The following is a 21,878-nucleotide window of genomic DNA, read 5'->3' on the forward strand; positions in this document are numbered from 1 at the left end:
AGAGAGAGAGAGAGAGAGAGAGAGAGAGAGAGAGAGAGAGAATGTGAAAGTTCTGTACATAATGGAGGTGCCTGATGCACCTCTTTTGGAATGGAGTTCCACAACATAGGAGCTGTCCTCTCCTGGGCTGCCACCCTCCTGAGCCTCTGAGGATGGAGGAACTACCAAGAAAAGCCTCCTGTGCTGATCTTAACACCCAGGAAGGTCTGTAAGGACCCCTGACTATGAGCCATGAGGAGATGACATGCTCATAAAGGGTTGCAACTTTACTCCATCGCCCATCAGGAAAGGCTCTCGAGATCCGTCTGTGCAAGACATACAATGCCGTACAGGTGGGTGGGTGGGTATGGAGATGGTGCAACATAACTTGAAGCTGGAGGCAGCGGAGGAAGAAAGATAGCTTGCTGGCTTCATTTTTCTCAAGGACCGTCAAGCAGTGATTCTCTCCCCCTCCTCCCCCAACCACAATTCTTCCTTTCTGCCACATGCCGGTTGCATGGCAACATGTCTGGGACATCAGCCGAAGGGAAGAGACATGGTAGGCTCTATAGGGCCAGGAGTTCATGGAGAAACATGGAACAGTTCAGAATGGCCCCGTTGGAACTGGAGTTATTGGGTTGTAGCCAGCTAAGTTTTACTCAGCGTAGACCCCCCCTGAAATTAAGGGACCTCTCAGTCATTTTCAGCGGTCTACTCTCAGTAGGACTAATGCTAGAGTTGGCCCATTAAGAACCTAAGAAAGAGCCTGCTGGATCAGGCCAGTGACCAACCAGATGCTTGTGGAAAACCCATAAGCAGGATTCAAGCACAGGAGCCCCACCCCCTACTGTGGTTCCAAGCAAATGGTATTCACATTAGGACTGCCAGACGTGTTTGTGGGGTTATTTTGGGGCCTGGGTGTTAAAAAAAGATATTTGGTGCCTCAAGGCACCTCCACGCCAGACAATGAGCAATCTCTTTGAATAGAGGAGGGAGGAAGGTTGTTTTCTGCTGCTCCAGAGAAGCGGACACGGAGCAATGGATCCAAACTACAAGAAAGAAGATTCCACCTAAACATTAGGAAGAACTTCCTGACAGTAAGAGCTGTTCGACAGTGGAATTTGCTGCCAAGGAGTGTGGTGGAGTCTCCTACTTTGGAGGTCTTTAAGCAGAGGCTTGACAACCATATGTCAGGAGTGCTCTGATGGTGTTTCCTGCTTGGCAGGGGGTTGGACTCGATGGCCCTTGTGGTCTCTTCCAACTCTATGATTCTATGATTCTATGGTCACCTCTGAAATTCAGTTTATGGAAATTCCAGGAGGGGAGAAGGCACTTGGGCTCTGGCCCTGCTTAGGGACTTCCCACTGGCGAGAGCAGGATGCTGGGCTAAGTGTTCAAGGCCCGGAGAAAGTGTGAGGAGGATAGAGAGAAGTCAGCACAGACATAAAGGGGTACAGGTATTGTCTAGGAATCTGGACGTCTCTTACTTTATCTGTCTAAACCCTATGAAAACCCCTATCAGCAAGCTGCGTTGCATCCGATTTTCCGGAATTGATTTCCAGTGACAAACTAAGCAATTGCTTTGGATGCCGGAATTTCAGGGCGGCTTCATTGACTGTGTTAACATATTGGAGAGAAGAACTACGGCCTGCATTTTTGGAGGAGGTGCACAGCACAGAGGAAGCAGAACATCTTGCCAGCTGGGTGATATTCCCTGCAATCCGGGAGACATAAAACTGAGCGCCTTCTGATCTCTCTCAGCCATCTGGAGTACAGATACAGTGAGAGAGAGAGAGAGAGGGAGAGGGAGGGTGCGCACACAGAAGATGGAAGAAGATGTTCAGAACAAAAGCAAGGAAACCATATCCTGGTTCAATGTTCCACGAAATAAGGTGCCAAAGTTATGCTGCTCTAAGCCCACTGACCAGTTTATTGAGTTTATTCATTCCGATCTGTGTGCAGGTTGGTAAGAATGGCTGGTTAATTAGCATTAATTCTGAACAGATTGCAGGGAGGTTAGATGGTATTGCATCACAGGCGTAGCTAAGCTTGCCCCCCAATCAATAAAAATACATTGCTAACTGAGGTTCTGCCCCCTGCAACAAAAGGCCTGCCCCCGCCTAACAAAAATCCTGGCTACGCCCATGCATTGCATGAAAAGCAAGTGTTATCTCATACTTTCTAGTACATTTCTCCATCATTTTCCCTACTGCAGAAATTCCAATCTTTTGGGGAAACAAGTTTCTTGCGTAAGACCTCCAAATCAACTGTAACTGTCCCTGTACCCTGACTTTGAAATTGACAGCATTTTAATGTAGATTTCTGTTTCTAGGATGATTTTTAATTGTTCTTATTCTATGCATTTTTTTATTTAAAAACCCAGAACATTTTGCAGTGGTACCTTGGTTTGCAAACAGTCTGGTCTGCATACGTTTTGGATTACAAACACGTCAAACCCAGAAGTGCGTGTCCCGATTTGCAAACTTTTTTTGGATTACAACCCATTTGGGGGGGATTACAAACAATGTTTTGTGTGTTTTTTTGGAGGCCCCATTGGCAAAAGTGCGCCTTGAGTTACAACCTGTTTTGGTTTACAAATGGACCCCCGGAACGGATTATGGTTGTAAACCAAGGTACCACTGTATCTCACACCGCTTAGAAATTGTGAATATTAAGCAGTATATAAATCAGTGGAGGCCGCACCTTCTTACAGCAGCCCGAATAGCTCTGTGTCAAGCATAGAAGAAATCTGACCATGCAGAAATAGAAAATTGAGACTAAGATTCTAAATGTAGCTCAGATGGCCAAACTTGCAATATAATAAGGATTACAGAAGGCTGGCAGTGAGATTTGTAGAAAAGTGGAGCTTGTTCATATATTGGAAAAAAAGGGTACCGGAGGCAATAAATCCACATTGGTTATTAGGGGAGATACAGTTTTAAACATATCGGAACTCCGGTTAGATAACGAAATATAGTTAGCTTAAGGAAATTCTGTTTTGAGCCCTGGTTGTTTTACAAATTAAAGGAAACAATCAGGTTAACTTATATTGGATAATGCTGAATGAGTTTGCACAATATGCATATTTAACATGAGAGCTTGTCACTCTAAAGAACCTTTGCTGCAGCAGGGATTTCAGTAGCCCGGCAATGGAAAAGTTTGAAAAAATATACGTTTGTCCTTGTAGTTTAAGAACTTACGGTTTTTGCGGAAGGAATAACACATACATTTGTGTGTCTCCAGAGGAATGGAATGGAGAGGAATGGAGAACAATTCCACCTCAGCTGGGGGAATTTTATTTCCTCTGCTTTGGACTTAGATGCTCCACGTTCACCATCTAAGCCAGCTTGGGAAATATGGGTGTCTTGATTTTGACTGCTGTGTGAGTATTTCTTTTTTGTTTTTGTATGTGGTACAATCTAATGCCCTGCTACTGTACTTTTGGGTTGTCAGAAATAAATTTTAAAATGCTTTTTAAAAAAAGATTTTGCACATTATTATTATTATTATTATTGATTACCCAAGGTCTTGGGTGAGGTTACAACATGAAAACACAATATTAAAAACAAACTGAAATTTACTTACTTACTATGTGTATTTAACGTTCATATAATGTTTGTTTATTTATGGACAGATGAATTTAGTCTTAGTTATTTGCATTTAATGATTGAAAACACATGATCTCTACATAGAGATAGATATCTATATACACACACCCCTGAAATATATAAAATAAACAAATCAGTCCCTGTATGGGCTGGAGGAGGGATTTTAATTTGCCCAGGGAAGGCAAAACAAAATCCACATGTGCCGCCCCCCCCCCTACCATGCCACCTTCAGAAAACAAGCTCTTCCCATCTTCGTGGAAGGAAAGCCAGTGCAAAGCTACATCTAGACGGGCCCTTAGGCAGAGTCTGGATCTGCAAGTAGTGAAGGAACGCAGGCAAGGCACCCAGGAGGGGGGTGGGGTGGGAGGGAGCATCTCTTAATCCGGAGTGACAGGGACATTAGAGACACCTGCCACCGACAGCCCTGGGTTAGTAGGACAGTGGGAAGCAAGTGAGGAATGGTTGGCGCTGGGTCGGGGGGAGGTAAGATATATATAAACATGCAGAGACAATAACATTGCCATGGGTTTCTTCTCTCAGACACACACTGAGGAACCACGGCTGTTATCTGGGGGATATTTCTCGTACAACCAATAACTGGGGCACATTGCAGCATTAAAACAATATATTTGTAGCCTTCTGTCTTGTTGCTTATTTGTGGGTTTTGAAACTGCATTTATTGTGGAGTGCCATTGATTGACACCCCCCCCCCCCGGAAAAGGGATTGGGGGATTCTGATGAAAACGGAAGCAGAAATTGCTGGTATTTGCTTATTCATCCCATGTCTAGAACAGAAATCAATCCAGCAAAACAGGATTGGCATTTGCTCTCGTTGCTCTCAGTCTGCAAACAATATGTAATTGATTGCGTTTTCTTCCCCTGTTTGCGTTGTCGGACCTTTGTGCTGAAATGAACGGGGAGGAATAATATAATGGCAATGTAATTTATGTAATTAATTATGTAAGTCAGTACTTTCACCTTTGCACAGTGAGACAAGTAACTTAGTTTTTTGTTGGAAAATGAGCTGCAGTGGAATGGAAACAGAGTTCCATGCAACAAATACAGGGCAGAACAGAAATTGATGTCTTCTTGCATCTCTACCCTGGAATATTTAGATCAGGGCTGGCTCCAGGATTTGGGGAGCCCTCAGTGGACCCCCTAGCCTGGGAGAGGCAGGACAGGCAAACTGAGATTTCATCTATGCTGCAACTGAGATTCTTGGGTATTCTGTGCAAGGTGGAAATGGTACAAATGTTAGGGCAGTGGCCCCTTTACTGGTCTTGTAGCCCAAGCAAATAACCAAGCTAGCCACCCTCTGGTGATGACCCTGTTTTTCGCTAAAGGACAGGTAAAAAATATTAAAAAATATTATAAATACAAATAAATAAAGTAATTTTGTCCCATGGGATCTCCATAACGTCATTGCAGCACAAAACAGGCATTTTATGGTTTCTGGTAGACATAAACCAATGACAAAGCCACACGTGTGCAGACCATTTTCTCCGGTCATAAATGGTAGAGTTGGAAGGGACCATGAGGGTCATCTAGTCCAACCCCTACAATGCCCAGCATGTCAGGATAAAGAAATGCATTTTAAGTGGACACTTTACCCTGGTATATGCATTTTGGGTACACACTTCTTGGCCAGAGAACTGCATTATGAAATTCAGAAAAGTGCAAATTTCATTGTTTCGGAAACTGCAAATTAGGCTACGTTTGCCTTTAGGATGTGAACTGACTCCAATTTCTCCCCTACCATCTGCACACTTACCAGGCTGTCCCGTCAGGTCAGTGCTGCTGTGCCATGTCTCCTGCTGGACGGGAACACGTGCCTAAGAAAGAACAGGAGGAAGACAAACAGAAAGAGACTTAGTTACTACCCAGAGATACTAAATCTCATGCCCTACACTGTCATATCCCCTCCAAGGGACAAGCACTTAGCACACCGGAATCCATCCATTGCAGAAGAAGAAGAAGAAGAAGAAGAAGAGTTTGGATTTGATATCCCGCCTTTCACTCCCCTTCAGGAGTCTCAAAGCGGCTAACATTCTCCTTTCCCTTCCTCCCCCACAACAAACACTCTGTGAGGTGAGTGGGGCTGAGAGACTTCAGAGAAGCGTGACTGGCCCAAGGTCACCCAGCAGCTGCATGTGGAGGAGCGGAGACACGAACCCGGTTTCCCAGATTACGTGACTACCGCTCTTAACCACTACACCACACTGGCTCTGCAGTGTCCTTGCAGACAGGTAGGAGTCCTTATGTCAAAACTCACAACACAGGTGACCCAGATGATGGTCCCATTCCTCTGATGGACATTGCAAAGGACATTGCAAGTCTGCATTGCATTTACTGAGCATTTGATTGTCTTGCACAAAGTTTATGCAGAGGGTAGATTATACCTGGCCTTTATGGAGCATTTGTTCTGATTTGTTTGTGAGGTCATAGAACCTTGCAATCTGGTCATTATAAGGACAAATGTTTAAGAATTAGTGCCTGAGTTTGATCTTCATTTCCCACTTCCCTCCCTATCCCTTTCCCCTTCTGTGTCATGTTTTGTTTTTTTTAAACTTGAGAGCCTGTGGGCAGAGACCAGCTTGGATTAATTGACTGTATGTAAGCCACTCTGTGAGCCTTTTTAGAGTGGGGTACAAATGCTCTAAATAAGTAAATAATAATAAATATTAATAATAAGCATTTGTTCTGCATTCATCCTGAATTGCTTGCAGGGTGCTTATAAGTCTTCCTGTTGTTAAATTAATTCCACACTTTCCAATTCATTTCCCTGTCACTTTCCAAACTACAAAAAGTCTCTTTTTTAAAAAAAGATATGTTTGTTGTGCTAGGGCAACAGAGTCTTTTAATCCACTTTGAAGGCACAACACTAAAGTTCTGGTATTCACTTGAATCCCTCCTGCAAAATACTGAAGGTTGTATCCAAACTTGTGCAGATAACATGTTCCACGAGCCACAAGGATTTCTGCTTGTGCAGCAGGACTCTCCCATTTCTCTCCCCTCCCCCCCCCAGTGCATCCACTAAATCTGTTCTATGTTTTTAGCTGTTCTGATTTTTATCTGTAAGCCGCCTTGAGTCCCTGTCAGGGGAAAAGGCAGGGTATAAATGTACACACAACAACAACGAGTGTGCCCCAGCGCTCAGGAACAGATCTGGGTTGGGCATGTTACGGTAAAATCTGGGTGCGAGGCTACTCCGCCACCCAGCTCGTCGGACTAAGTCCGCGGGTCCCTGCGGAAGAAAATGAGCTCAGCCGGAGACAGGAGCAAACTGCAGAAGATCCAAGTTTATTGCGTAACAGGTTCAAGATGAGATTGAACAGCGAGAAAGGGGTGACATGAACTTTTGAAATTTCCCTCCATGTCCCAGAATACAGTGCAAAATACATCCCAGTTACATCATGAATACATTAAGAAGAGGTTGGGTTACACAGATTACATCATGAATACATTAAGAAGAGGTTGGGTCACACAGGATTAACATACGGAGGAGGGAGGGGGGAATATGCAGAGCTGGAGATATGCGCAGATAAGCACATCCTGAGTACCTGATGAGAAGACAATGGTCCATGTATGCATGGTCTGCCACCTGGCCTTGCCCAGAGGAAAGGCTTGGCAGAGTGGTTTGACAGGATTAGGGTCTTGACACCTTGCTTGAGGGATTATGGAGGACAGGGGAGGTGTCATGGAGTCCTAGAGAAATTGAGCAAATTGGCACGTTGATTTTCTATGAATTTTATAGATTTTAGTCCCTTTTGACATTGACAATTGGAAATAAATGGATATATTGTAGCGAGGAAGGAAGTGAAGAAGACATGCCCCCCCCCTTCCGTATCAGTCACAAGGCACACTTGGAAGGAGAAGACAGCGCGTGTTTCTTTGATACTGCCCTGACCGTCTGGGTCCTGGGAGGTAACCAGGTTCGATCTCTGGCTGTGGAATATGGTGGGGATAAGAATCAGCCTTGTGCTCAAATCCCAGGAGGGTTAAGGGGGCCAAGCCACTTGTTTGTTATATTTCCTTACTGTTCTTAGGATACAGGAAGGCTCAGTTGGTTAGAGGGTGGTGCTGATAACGCCAAGGTTGCAGGTTCAATCCCCGTATGGGACAGTTGCATATTCCTGCATTGAAGGGTTGGACTAGATTATCCTCAGGGTCCCTTCCAACTTCTATGATTGCTCTATTCAAGGGTTTCCTGTGTTACCCAGGACGCAGGTGGTGCTGTGGGTTAAACCACAGAGCCTAGGGATTGCCGATCAGAAGGTCAGCGGTTCGAATCTCCGCAATGGGGTGAGCTCCTGTTGCTCAGTCCCAGCTCCTGCCAACCTAGCAGTTCGAAAGCACGTCAAAGTACAAGTAGATAAATAGGCACTGCTCCGGCAGGAAGATAAACGGCATTTCCATGTGCTGCTCTGGTTCGCCAAAAGTGGCTTAGTCATGCTGGCCACATGACCCGGAAGCTGTATGCCGGCTCCCTTGGCCAATAAAGCGAGATGAGCGCTGCAACCCCAGAGTCGTCCGCAACTGAACCTAATGGTCAGGGGTCCCTTTACCTTTACATTTACCTGTGTTACCCACTTCCCATCTCGCAATCAACACATGCAGAGAGAGGCTGTTATGTGTAAGTAAGGAAGAGATATTTACTCAGGGAAGCAACAGTACAGGCTTAGTAGCAGTTGCTGCCACCTTCTGAGTTACCTGCCTCCCTGCACTGCCTACTGCCCTCCCCAGCCTCCACTGAGACCCTCCACTTTGCCAGGAAGTGGGGGCAGGAAGGAGCTGGCATCCCTGTTCTCCTTTCTGAAGTGGCTGAAAGCAAGGTACACGTGGCAGAGCACTGCCTTCAAATCCCACTTCCCATCAGTCAGGCCCCTCCTCTTTGTTCCTTCTTCTTCCTGCTGCTGCTGTTGCCACCTTGGGGCTTGCCAGCCTAGCCCTGATCTTGACAGCATTGTGGGGCCCATGACACTCCCTCACTCCTTCCAATTCCATCCTGCTTCCCTGTGGCTCTGCACTTAGCTAGGGGAGTCATAGAACTTGCAGGGCAAGGCAGGAGGTGGATTGGGATCTATTAGTACATTTCTGGGCAATTTGCCATAAATTGGCAAGGCTTTGCAACTCCCAGTTGTTCAACTGCAACAACAAAATGACTCCCCCACCCACCCAATGCTTCCTAAATTAAGCTGCTGAAATGACAAAAAATAAAATAAAATGGTTGGAAAACCAGGAGTGGATTTTTGTCTGTGGCAGGATTGCAAGCTCAGCCCTGGTGCTCTTTCTTAATTCTAAGTGTATGTTTTCCCTATCCTTCCTCTTTTTGCACCTGACTCCAGCCAATGGACTTCAGGATTCCAGCAAAGAAACTGAAGAGTTGACCACACAAGCTTCAACGGAGCTTGTTCTACAGCATACGCATTCTCAGCCATTTCCAGGTGGCCTGTTTATTGAGCCCCATCCTGATTGGGTTGCAAAGTTTGCAGAGAGGTGAGATGAAAGGCACTTCCAGATGGTTGCTGTTTCAAAATGGGATTCAATCACATACGGCCTCCTTGCGGGCTCCCCATCTGGTTGACTCCTGTGAAAACACAATGCTGGACTAGATGGGTCATTGGCCTGATCCAGCAGGCTCGTTCTTATGTTATTTTTCTTATTTAAGATATCCTACCCTCCAAGATTTCGCCAATGAAAATAGGGACATTCTGGGATCAAATCTGAAACTGGGGCGGCTTCTGTAAATCTGGGACTATCCCTGGAAAACAGGGGCACTTGGAGGGTCTGAGACAGCTGTTAGGTTGCTTTTCTCACAGAGAGGCTTGTTATGCCCAGTTATTTTGCATTTAAAGGTAAAGGTAAAGGGACCCCTGACTATTAGGTCCAGTAGTGGCCGACTCTGGGGTTGCAGTGCTCATCTCGCTTTATTGGCCGAGGGAGCCGGCGTACAGCTTCCGGGTCATGTGGCCAGCATGACTAAGCCGCTTCTGGCGAACCAGAGCAGTGCACGGAAACGCTGTTTACCTTCCCGCCGGAGCGGTACCTATTTATCAACTTGCACTTTGACGTGCTTTCGAACTGCTGGGTTGGCAGGAGCAGGGACCAAGCAACGGGAGCTCACCCCGTCGTGGGAATTCGAACTGCCGACCTTCTGATCGGCAAGTCCTAGGCTCTGTGGTTTAACCCACAGTGCCACCCGCGTCCCCATTTTGCATTTAGGCACCTTAAATTGTTTGCTCACCGGTTTTCTCATGTCTATTCCCAAACATGTGACCGTGCAATCTTGAGGGCTGCTGATTCCACACACTGTTAGCTCCCAAGAGCTGGAGCGAAGTCAATGTGCCTTCCCTTCATCCCTACCCCCACAAAAGCAGCAGCAGTAGCAGCAGCAGCGCCAGACTCCCTGCTCTGGGCCCTCTGCCGAGTTTGCTCTGCTCTCTGTTTCGCTACCAGGCCCATTTGCCGGCCAGGCAATTGTCACCCCCGATCTTTCTCTCCTGACGGCTGGTCTGTGAAATTGTTTTCCATGGTGGGTGCCTTAACACAATGGGAGCAAAGAAGGATGGACTGAATTGGACGTGGCGTGGCTCAAGGGCGTTGGGCGCCCTTCAAAGCGGCCCAAAGGGCAAGGGGTGGGGGGTGGCGGTGAGAAGGAAGATAGAGACCTCTGGGGAAGCCAGGACCAGCCAAGCCCACCACAGCTCTTTAACCCTTCACTGAGCAGTAACAAAGAGAGGTTCTGGCGGAGACTGACATGTCTGTCTGTCGTTTGACATGCCGTCCTGTGCCTCTGATGGCAAACTGGTTATTCTAAGGCAGGGGTGGCAAACCTTTTCAGACTGAGTCCCCCATTCCCTTCTGGGCAACAGTCCAGGGGCCACGTGCCAGGAGTGGGAAGGACCAGAGGAAAAAGTGGAAAGAGTAAAGAGAGAGCGGGGAATTTATCACTGTACACCAAGCCAGTTTCTACACACAAACACTCCTGTCTGTCCTCCATCCAGACAAGCAAAAATGCACCATCAGGGTTCAAGGAGATATTCCAGTGCAGCAGACCCAGGAAGGGCTGTGGTCTGAGGAGAGGAGCGGGACTGTGGCTGGGGAGAGTCCAGAGGGCCTGTTACAGTAGGCTAGTTTTTGCACAGACTCACATTCCCCTTCTCTGCTCCAATTCCAGGTCAGCGAGAGGCACTAAGTTGAAGAATGCATTCCACCCAAGTAAAATCTCTCACGGAGGATGCGAAGCCAAGCCAGTGAGGCTGTGTAGCTCAGAAGGGTCAGGCTGGGCCTGGCTTACTTCACTCCTTGTGTAGATGCATTGTTGCATCTACAAAAGGAGTGAAAGGGGTATCTATTTTTCAAGCCTTTTTCAGCCAGAACTCACCAGAACTCAGTTTTGGCAGCTCTCAGGCAGGCGCCATTGTCATTAGAAGAGAACAAGGGTTCATGGTGAGTTCCAGCACCTCTTTTTCTAGAAAAATAGCACTGTTATTTAAAAATAATATATGTATAAATTTGTTTTCTGGAGATATGGAGAGTTAGAGCTTGCTCTTACTTACCACCTCCCCCTCTTTCTCACCCCTTGCTTGTCTTTTTCCTTATTCTTCCTACTTATCTGATCAAAAACAAATATCTGGGTTTCCAGTTATTCCACAGGCCCCAAGGCTGCCAATATCTGAGCCATAATTTAATTATTAGATATCTCTTTCCCTCCTAGTGTTTTCTGCCTCCCAAAAGGACATCAGGGTGGTTGTTTTTCTTCCTTTATAGTTTTTGCTCTCATGTCAGCTACTGTTCTTCTCTTCCATTTCCTCTGCAGTTTGTTATTCTTGTAGATCATCACAAATCTTTATAAACTATTGACAGGGGCTTGTGCTAAACTAAGGTTTACTCAGAAAAGATACGTTGAAATTAATGGGCCAGGACCATGGACTTCAATAGGTCTACTCTGAGTAAATGTTCATTGGCTACAACCATGGGAAGGGGGAGATGCTGGGAGCTGAATGGAGTGACTCTCCTAGGAGGGAAGGCTGCAGCATCTGGGACTTTTCAGCTTAGAGAAGAAGCGAGTACGAGGCAACATTGCAGAAGTTTATAAAATAATGCATGGCATGGAGAAAGCAAGTGCAGTCGTATCTCGGGTTAAGAACTTAATTCTTTCCGGAGCTCTGCTCTTAACCTAAAACTGTTCTTAACCTGAAGCACCACTTCAGCTAATGGGGCCTCCTGCTGCCACTGTGCTGCCGATGCATGATTTCTGTTCTCATCCTGAAGCAAAGTTCTTAACCCGAGGTACTATTTCTGGGTTAGCGGAGTCTGTAACCTGAAGCGTCTGTAACCCGAGGTACCACTGTAGTGGAAACAAGCTTTCCCCCCTCTGTCAAAACACTAGAACTTGTGGACATCCAAAAGAGTAGAACTTGGAAAATTTGGGACAGATAAAAGAAAGTCCTTCATACTGCACAGGGTCAAATTATACAGGTCACTTGCACAAGAGGCATTGATGGCCACCAACCTATATGGGTTTAAAAGAGGATTAGACAGATTTGTGGGGGATAAGCCTGTCAGTGACTCCTCAGCTGGAGGCAGCAACACATCTGAATGCTGCAGAAGAGGAGAGTTGTGCCCAGATCCTGCCTGCGGTTTTACCACAGGCATCCAGTTGGCCACTGGGAGAACAGGATGCTGGACTAAGATGGGCCAGTCCCTCAGGCTCTTCCTAGGAGTGTGGGACCTTCTTTAGTGCCGAGCTATAGCCCCACTTAGAAGAACACTTCTCCTCCTGGACCAGCCCGCGTCAGGGGTAGCCAGTGCAGTTCCCTCAAACTGTTAATAAAATCATAGAACTGTGGAGTTGAAAGGGACCCCCAAGGGTCATCTAGTCCAACCCCCTGCAATGCTGGAATCTCAGCACCCATGACGGATGGCCATCCAACCTCTGCTTAAAAAGGAGAATCCACGACCTCGTGAGGGGGTCCATCCCGCTGTCAAACAGCTCTTACTGCCAGAAGGTTCTTCCTGATGTTTAGTCGGAATCTCCTTTCCTGCAACTTGAAGCCATTGTTGTTGTTGGGCTCCAACTCCCATCAGGCATGATGGAAGCTGTAGCTCAGCAACATCTGAAGGGCATCGGTTGGCTGTGTGTAACCTGAGGCAAAGCGGGAAAAGGAAGATGAACTGGACTACCCTTCCCGATCAGAGTTCCTTGACTCACGATCGGCTGAGCAAACTTCTCCATTTTGTAACTGCTGCCCCAATCAGGAAGCAGTGAGCCAGCCCCACCCTTGAGGAAAACCATGACTTTTCCAACACTGTGAATCCAATCTGGTGCAGCAGTTAAGTGTGTTGGGCTAGGACTGAGGCTGCCTCACACACACACACACACCCCGCCCCGCCAGCCATGAAATCTGATTGGATTACCTTGAGCCATTCACCATCTGGCAGCCTGGCCTACCTCAGAGGATTGTTCTGTCACAAGATAAAAATGGAAGCTTGAGAGAACCACCCCACGATCCCTTCAGCTACATAGAAAAAAGGCGAGCTCAAATTGCAGTAAATAAACCCATACTAAAGTTCCGTTTCCACCTCACAGACCACGTGGCGCTTTTCAGAGCAGAAACCACGCTGGCCAAAGTCTAATCTGATGACACAGAAATAACCAACTGTGGTCTCAGCAACAAGTGTATTGCCTTCACTTTCATATCACAGCCTGTTTCCTGCTAGTGTGTGCTGGTCTAGAATGAAATAGGTGGCAACTGATGTAGCTCTGTCGCCTGTTGGGGCTGCCCCATCATCTATCTCTACAATTAATAATGTAAAAAAAAACCCCATTGTACTAGCCAAAAGCCATGGCAAATCCATACAACCACAAGCCGCTTAAAATATAACTCAAACAACTGCAAATAAAAACAGGAACCATAAATTAGGAAGGTGACAATAACAGGGAAACCACCAGGGATACAGTAACTCAGTTACTTCTTCCTAACCTTTTTTTGCCTCCAGAGCAAAAAAGGGCCACTTTATGTGCCACTACAGCACTGTTGTCACTCAGCAATCACTGGACCCTCTCTGTCCGGGAGAGCTGATTTCCTGTCCAAAGCGGGGTTTTAGAAAGAGCCTCCTTGGATCTGCGTAAAATGGACAAGTTAGCATACAATGGGAGATATATTCTACCTGGGGTTGCCCACAAATAAAGGGTCTGTGTGCACTTGAAATCACAACTCTATAAAAGCAGTTCTTAATGAGGCAGGCAAGAGTTTGGTCAAATAGCTAGCTCTGAAATGCTCTGTTTTCAAAAGGAGAAAAAATGGTGGTTCAAATCGATTGCAGGTCCCTTCTGGATTCTAGCCATAAGAGCCGGTCCCCTAGCTTATCCACGTTCAACTCCTGGAAACAATAATAGTCTAGAATACTTTGCCCATTTGAATTCCACAGATGGCTAGTCCTCAGTTCCACAGAGCACATAGCCAGGAGATGCTCAATGGGTAAAGAAGTGAGCCTTTTCAAGTAGTTTAACTGGGTGCAAGCCGCTCTGGCATTATACGTTTCCCACCCAGCTTTAGTGTGTAAAAGAGATACTGACACTCCTGTAGGTAAGGAGAATAATCTCCTAATAAACTGAGTCTGCACTATTTCTAACCCATTAATCGAGTTCAAGTTGTGACCCCAGATTTCAGCTCCATACAACATTTGAGAGATCATTTTGCTACTGTAATTTTTCAGTGCAGGTTTGAATAGCTAACCACCCTCATTACAGTAAAATTTCATCAGTGCCCCTATTGGCTTTCTATGTGTCGACTTTCACTGCCTCAATATGCCAGTTCCAAGGCAGATATTCACTAAAGAGTATCCCAAGGTATATAAAAGATCAGATCTGCTCTAAATCATGATGGTCCCCATGCTCCATTTAAATCTAATACTGTGTTTACCGAAAATCATGATTTTGGTTTTGGAGAGGCTTTAATGCTTACAATAGGAACCGAAAGCAGCCAAAAGCTTTTTAAGGCCCAGGTGAGAAAGAGGAAGAAGAACTGTGTCTTCTGTGTACAACAGATGTGAATTTTTTAATTCCTAATTACTGGAGAAGGGAAGTAAACTTGGGCTAAATAAGATACCAAGTCATTAATATAGAACTTAAAAAGACTGGGGGGCCCCAATCCAACCTTGTTTCAATGCTCGAGTCGATTTGAAAGCTTCAGACGCACCACCCTTAAGATCTACTCTAACCTTCATTTCCATGTCACTGTAAAGTTCCCAAATCAGTAACAGAAGTCTGTGGCCGTTGCTGCCTTTAAGTAGTCTCTCCCACACTCTCCTTCGCTTAATAGAATCAAAAGCAGCAGAGAGATCAATGAAGGCGGCATATAGAGTGTTCGTAATGTTTCGGTATATTTCCTAATGATGTGCATCAATGTGAAGCATTGATCGATAGTACTGTATCCTCTAAGCCCTGCTTGGTGTTCATGAAAAATATTATTAGTGTGCAGCCAGTCTGATAATATATGAAGGAGATGTCACACATAAAGCTTGGAGGAAATGTCTGGTAGCCTAACTGAGCAATAGTTCTGTGGATCATTTCTATCCCCTTTTTTGAAATTTGGGACAATGGTCCTCATCTTCCATCCAGAAGGGATTTGGGCCGTGCTATTTATGAAAGTAAATAAACCTGCCGAGATGGGTATCCAACATTCCATGTGGTCCTTAAAAAGCTCAGGAGGCAACATATCTTCTTTACTTTAAAAAAATTTCAAACCTTCAATGAGGGATTTAATTTCCTTATTCTACACCAGTTGCCCTTCAGTAAGTTTAACAAATCTTTACTTGCAACTGATTAGTGGGATTGCCCTGAATGGTCACTAAATACGTTAGAGAAATGCTTAACCCAGCCTGCAGCCAGAATTATGGCTTCATAAGATGATGTCTCTTCCAAGCCCTGGGCTATCTCTATAATGGCTTCCCTCCCTCCCCCAGGTTCCCACAAACCCTTCTGTGTTTCCACAAGCTGACATAAGTTCCGAGCAGTGTTGGCTGGCACTGTCCCACCAACCTCAGTCTGCCCTCAGCCAGCCCCCACATGACCATAAAGCATGAATCTAACTTGCCAGCTTGTCCAGGACAAGCGACCTAGACCTTACCCAATCTATAGCTTCAACTCCCCTGACTTAAAAGTTACCCTTCTCATCATCAGTGAATCCATCAAGAACCGTTCTGAGATCTTTGGATGAAGAGTGCTGTATAAATCAAATGAATGAATGAATGAAATCTTTAATCCACATCAAATCCCCATGTGTATATTAAAAATCCCCCCAATAACCAATAAAGACAAAAGATTAACCCAATAGATTTCTGAGCCATGGTCACTCCTGGGTCATAACGCTGAATATCAACAGGGAATGTTTTTGCCAGGTTTTTGGAAGTGTACGTTTTTGGCACAGAAGAGAAGTTTGGGGGCACCATAAAATATTCCCCCAATAACTCTCCAAAATGTTCTATGTACACCATTTTGCTATCCGCCCGTCCCTCTCAAATAGTTGCTACTTTGGAACCATGTTTGCTTGTTTCAAAACAGCATTCTGATCCAAGCAACTGCCCTGACTCCCCTGCAACACACACAGACGGATGATCTTCCTTGGAAGGAAGGCAAATAACCAGACAGAATCAGCAGCAGACACAGTGCTCGGAAGTCATGATTCAGGAACCCAGGAGCGCAGCAAGAAGTTCAGAACAGAACAGAAGCAACAAAGATGTCCCAGCAAGTTCCCCCACTCCTCTCACCAAGCATTTAAAGGCAAGACATCACACATTCACTTGTGAGACTCTTTCGCCTTGTGGGAATATCAGGATTGTGATCACACACTCTGCCAGTCACCCAGTCACTGCCACTTCTTGTTCTGCCTTAGTTGATCCGTTTTAGTTATTTTATGTATTGTTTGTTTTTAATAGTTTTGTAGCTTTTAGCTGTACTTCATCTACAATTTTATTCTATGCAAGGTTTAGAGACCTCTTCGATTAATGTCTTTTATAGAGCTCTCCCTCTCTCCTCCTCTGAATGCAAGAGTAGAATAATTGAAATATGAGATAATGCCTCAGCAATCCAGAAAGAGACAAGGCAATTTGTTCAAGAGATCTAACTTTCAGCAGCAAGATACCCTCAAGAGGTCCAACGTGCTAAGGTAAAATTCACCTTCTCCAGAGGAGCTGGCTCAGTTTCTCATTTCAGCTTGTATCTTACCTCATAGGGATATGCAGGGATTTAATAATGTAAACTGGACCCAAGATTGGAAGTCAGTAGGCAACTGCCTGGAAAGATAATGTAAACACTTGATAGCAATTGAGGTGAAATTTGACTAGGCCTCAATCTGCACTATAAATTTAAAGCTGTATCTTTGGCTAACTGCCCCTGCCCCCGCCCCGCTGCCCAAATTGTGGTGTGTTAAGGGTGCTGAGAGTTGTAGGAGATCCCTATCTCCTTAATAGGGCTACAGTTGTCAGCATTCCCTGAAAAGAGAGATTGACTGTTAAGGCACTGTGGGAACAGCTGGAGAACGGGGGGGGGGGGGCATGTCAGATAGGAAAATGATATTTATTTGTATTTGTTTTTGTGTGTAACTTTGTATTAATGTAACATTTTTATCGTGTATCTTTGTAATGTTTTGTTTAAAGTCAGCTGTTGTTGCTTCCGTTTTTTTGTGCACTGTTTATCAATATATTGAATTTATTAAACAGCATAGAAATTAAATAATCAGTCAATCAGCAGTAGCTCTGTGGGGGGAACGGGCAGTTCTCCTAACAACTCTCAGCATCCTTAAAAAAAAACTACAGTTCCCAGTATTTATTGGGAGTAGCTACAACTGCTTAAAGTGGTACAATACTGATGGGTCCTTAGACCAGATAGTCTATCAAATAGAGGACTGTCCACTGTAAAATAGGATACTTTGCCACTGCAGCTGTGGGCTTCCTGGATGCACTTATTTGGCCCCTGTGGGAAACAGGATGTTGACCTACACTAGGGTTGAGGAACTTCCTTCATTCAAGGGCTGCATTTCCCCTTGTGGGGAATCTTGTGGGGACCATGACATGCCAGTGATGGGCCAGGCCAAAGACAAGAGGTGGATGGAGCAATAGATGCATTTCTTACCTTCTTACAGTTGACTATTTTTCAGCCTCCACCCCTTCTCCAACCTCCATGCAGGCAAGCAAAAGGCATCATCACAGGTCAAGGCACAGAAAAAGAGCGTAGAGCAGGGTCAGTGAGGGTGTGGCCTGGAGAGGATCATGAGGGCCAGATGAGATGTCTGGGGGCCACATTCAACTCCCAGGCCTGGGGTTCCACACTGCTAGGACTGCTAGTCCTATGTTCCAGCAGGGCTTCTCTTATATTCTAAATACTCTGGGCAATCTCTAGTTCACACGGGGGCACGCTGATTTGATTTGATATTTTTATAAAAATTAAAAATGCATCCTCAACGTCTTCCCCAAATACAAAAACAGGAACTAAGAGCAATTCCAGGCTGTTAAGTATTTTTGGGTTGGATTTAACCACATACTGGTCAATTTAAGATTGTGAATTTACAGTTGATTGGGAGGTCTTACACAATGGACACACTTCCCCAAAACACTAGACTTTTTATACTACGGAAAATGATGGGGAAATGCACCAGGGAGCGAAGGATCACTGAATGTCATTGAACCTCCCCACAAACAAATGAGAAGGATTGTCGTTAAATAACCAACGCCATCTGCCCTCCATGCACACAAATCAGGATGGTGTTGCTCCATCGACAGGTGGAAGCACCCTAAAACAGAGACAGTGTCTTAGAGAATACAGCTGTTGCTATGCTAGGACAAATGCGAGGAACCTTTGGCCCTCCAGATGTTGCTGAACTACAACTCCCATCATCCCTGGCCATTGGCCATGCTTGCTGTGACTGATGGGAGGTGCAGTTTGGCAACAGCGGGTGCACCAAAGCTTCTCCACTCCCATACCAGGACTCTATATACTGGGAGACCTGGGTCACATCAATGCCATACATTTGAAGCCCCTGGGAAAGCCGGGTGGAGTGAATGTGATGGCGCCAAGTCTCAGACTTCTTGCTCTTTTGAACCAAAGGCCAGGCTTGCTGGCTGGTTACTTTTGTTGTGACTCACAGCCCAACTTTCACTTCCACACAGTCACTGGCTGCAATTGGCCCGGAGCTGCCTTTCTCAGAACACAAGAGGAAGCTGGGATGTATATGGTGAGGCTGCAGATCCCAAAGCAGCCGCCCTGGGCTGCGAGACATCGGCTTCTCTACAGCCCCACAGGCTCTGAGTGGGATGCTTTAGCGGAAGGGGCACCTGTGTGACTGTCTCTCTACTCCCTATTCTGTCCCTCAAAACCTGGATAAAAGGGTGGGGGGGAGCTTTAGGCTGTAATCCTGCTAGTCAAAGATCCGGGCTGCAATCCCACACACAATGTAGGAGGTAGAATCTATTGAGCTGAATAGGACTTACTTGGAAGTAAGTAAATGCATTCAGGCTTGCAGCGTTTCCACTCATTGGAAGCACAACAGCAGTGATCACTCTGTGCCCAACTTATGGGTTAATTCTGTGCGTGTGAAAGTCAACTAACCAAGAGGGGGACTGCAGAAGGGCTGGAAGTGATGCTTAGCTGCCAGGCACATGGGCCTAGATGTTTGCTGAAGGAGCATAAGCTGGCTGTGCTGTTCCGAGGGAGTTTTTCATTTGTATGTTTGGTTGAAAGTCTCCCTGCTGTGTACAAGGCTACGTACAACACCTGCTATGTACAAGGCAAGCAACACTTGCACTACTACGTTGGCGGTGGCAGGCAGGCTTATCTACCACCACCACCCAGCTTTGCTTCAGGGGCCATCTCAAGACATCTGTCAAAAGAGCACAAGAGACAGGGCCTTTTCAGTGGGAGTGCCATAGCTCCAGAATGTTTTCCACATCAAAATGAGGCAGGCTGTGTCTTTCCCATCAGAAACTGAAGACACTTATCTGCTGAGCTATATCTCTCAGCAGTAAGAGAGACAACAATTATATATATATATATATCCCCATCCCACAGAATATTTCACTGACCACCCCATTGCTTATGCAGCTGAAACAGTCCCACCCACGAGGAGGAGGAATTGACAGGCTTGGGTGGCATTGTTTTTAACAGGCTTGGGAGAATACCAACCTTTGCACAACTGCACTATAAAAGGTCAGGGCGGTGGCAGCTAGAAGAAAGCTCATGGGGACTGAGCATGCTCAGTCACCACAGAGCGCCAATTGACAATTGGTGATTGGTGCAGGGGGGTGGAAAGCAGTGACCAGAGCTCTGAACAGAAGCACTCCATGCTGCAACATTTTGTTGCAGGCCCTGCTTACAATTGCATTCATGTGAGTCGTTCATTAAGCACTGGGCAAGAGGATTCTTCTTTCCCGTACGTATTGAACCTACTGCTGCCAGTCAGTGGCTTTTGGCTGGAGGAAACCCAAGAGCTATTTTTAGGATTTCTTCTGCATTTTAGGGATGGAGCCATGCCCAGTTTGCCTTCTTCGCACACACCCTGCCAGCTCTGCATGACCTGGTCCTGAGGGTCTAAAATTGCCATTGAAGTGCATCATGCATGCCAGAACCAGGTGTGTATGTGTCTTGATGCATGACCCCCCAGGCACCCCATGAATATGAGAGCAGGACCCCAGACATGGGAGACACAGGCAAAAGCCACTGTTAAGCTGACAAACATTTTGTGAAGATGTGCTTTGTCCTCCCTATTCCAGGTTGGGCACACAGGAGGGGTTGGTACAGGTCCAACATCACCAGAGGCTGCGAGGGTAGCCAACCTGGTGCCATCCACTAGTTGTTTGACTACAATTCCCATCCTCTGTCAGCATCGCCCTAGAGCCAGTGCACCAACTGGACTCATGCACCTCAACCCCGACTGGGCTGGGCGAGCTGGGAAGCACCGCCAGAGACCTCCGTTCTCACAGGAACAGGTCACAGTGCTGTGGACTCACAGCTTAGAGCTGAGAGCACCGGATTCACTGTCTCAATAATTCAGTCGTTGCGCAGCAGAGTTTTGCAGAGTCTTGCAGAGTATAAACCACTCGGAGAGCAGCTCTGTAGAATATCTTCCTTTTATTCTGTAACTACAACTATGATACAAAACTATATACAGAGCTGAATATTCTAAGCATAAATCAATGCTACACTGAAAGTCTGCAGCTGCACTTAGCAGCAATCTTATCTCTAGGATCTCCAACACTCTCACTTTCTCCGATACACTGACTGACTGACTCTCTCTCACACACAGATATGTTGCTGGGCAGAATAAGTAGATAGGCAGGACACGCCTCCTCCTCTCTGGAGAGTCAGCAGAGACCATCAGGAGATCTTCAGGAGATTCTTGGGTATGGGAGGGGTGAAATCTCCTCATCCTCCTCAACCACCGGACTTGCTGTCAGGGGCAGATACAAGCTGGAATTTAACAATAACTGGAATGCTGCAGTTTGACTTCCCCCGGACTACTGATAACATACAAAGTCCTGTCTGCACTCTACTTTTAAAGCGGTATCGTACTACTTTAGACAATAATGGCTCCGCCCCAAAGAATTCTGGGAGCTTCAGCATGTTAAGGTTGCTGAGAGTTGTGAGGCAACTCCTCTATTCTCCTCACAGAGCCACAATTCCCAAAGTGGTTTAACAACCAATCCCTCTTACCAAGGAACTCTGGGAAGGTTAGTTTCATGAGGGGAGCAACTCTCAGCACTCTCAGCACCTTTAATGAACTACACTTCCCAGGATTCACTGGGGGGAGCCATGATTGTTTAAAGTGGTATTATACATTTGATTATTTTTCTAGAAAAGAGGTGCTGGAACTCCCCATGAACCCCTCTCTTGTTCTCTTAGAATGGCAATGGTGCCCACCTGAGAGGTGCCAGAACTGAGTTCCAGTGAGTTCCAGCTAAAAAAGAACCCTGCACTGAATGCAGTATAGTGCAGATCCTTTCAGACTGTAACTCTTGTTTTTATGATGCTGTGCTAAGGTTTCTTTAAGTTGTATGTTCCATATACCACTTGGGAGGTTTTTAAATATTAAGCCATTGAGAAATGCTTTTAAAGAAATGAAATAAAACTAGATGGAGAGACCCATCTTCTTTAAACCACATCAAAGCATTGTGAGCCTTCCCCACCATAAATGAAATTCGGTACATTTGCTTCAGATACCATGAGAAAAGAAGTTCACAGCAGCAGAACTGCAAACAAATGCTTTGGGGGGGGGGAAGCAACTTTGTGAGGTC

At 45.9% G+C, this 21,878-nt stretch overlaps 1 protein-coding gene across 3 annotated transcripts in view; it reads right to left on the minus strand.

The window, feature by feature from the left end:
- The window catches only part of FGR (FGR proto-oncogene, Src family tyrosine kinase), a 53,588-nt gene that overhangs the window by 12,344 nt on the left and 19,366 nt on the right, over nt 1–21,878 (minus strand). For all 3 annotated transcript variants that reach the window (XM_082231701.1, XM_082231699.1, XM_082231700.1), the window contains exon 2: nt 5,359–5,419. The gene's annotated coding sequence lies outside the window, so the exon portion shown is untranslated. The remainder of the gene's footprint in view (nt 1–5,358; nt 5,420–21,878) is intronic.

The sequence above is a fragment of the Podarcis vaucheri genome (genome assembly GCF_965113315.1).
Source record: "Podarcis vaucheri genome assembly, chromosome: 7".
Taxonomy (NCBI): domain Eukaryota; kingdom Metazoa; phylum Chordata; class Lepidosauria; order Squamata; family Lacertidae; genus Podarcis; species Podarcis vaucheri.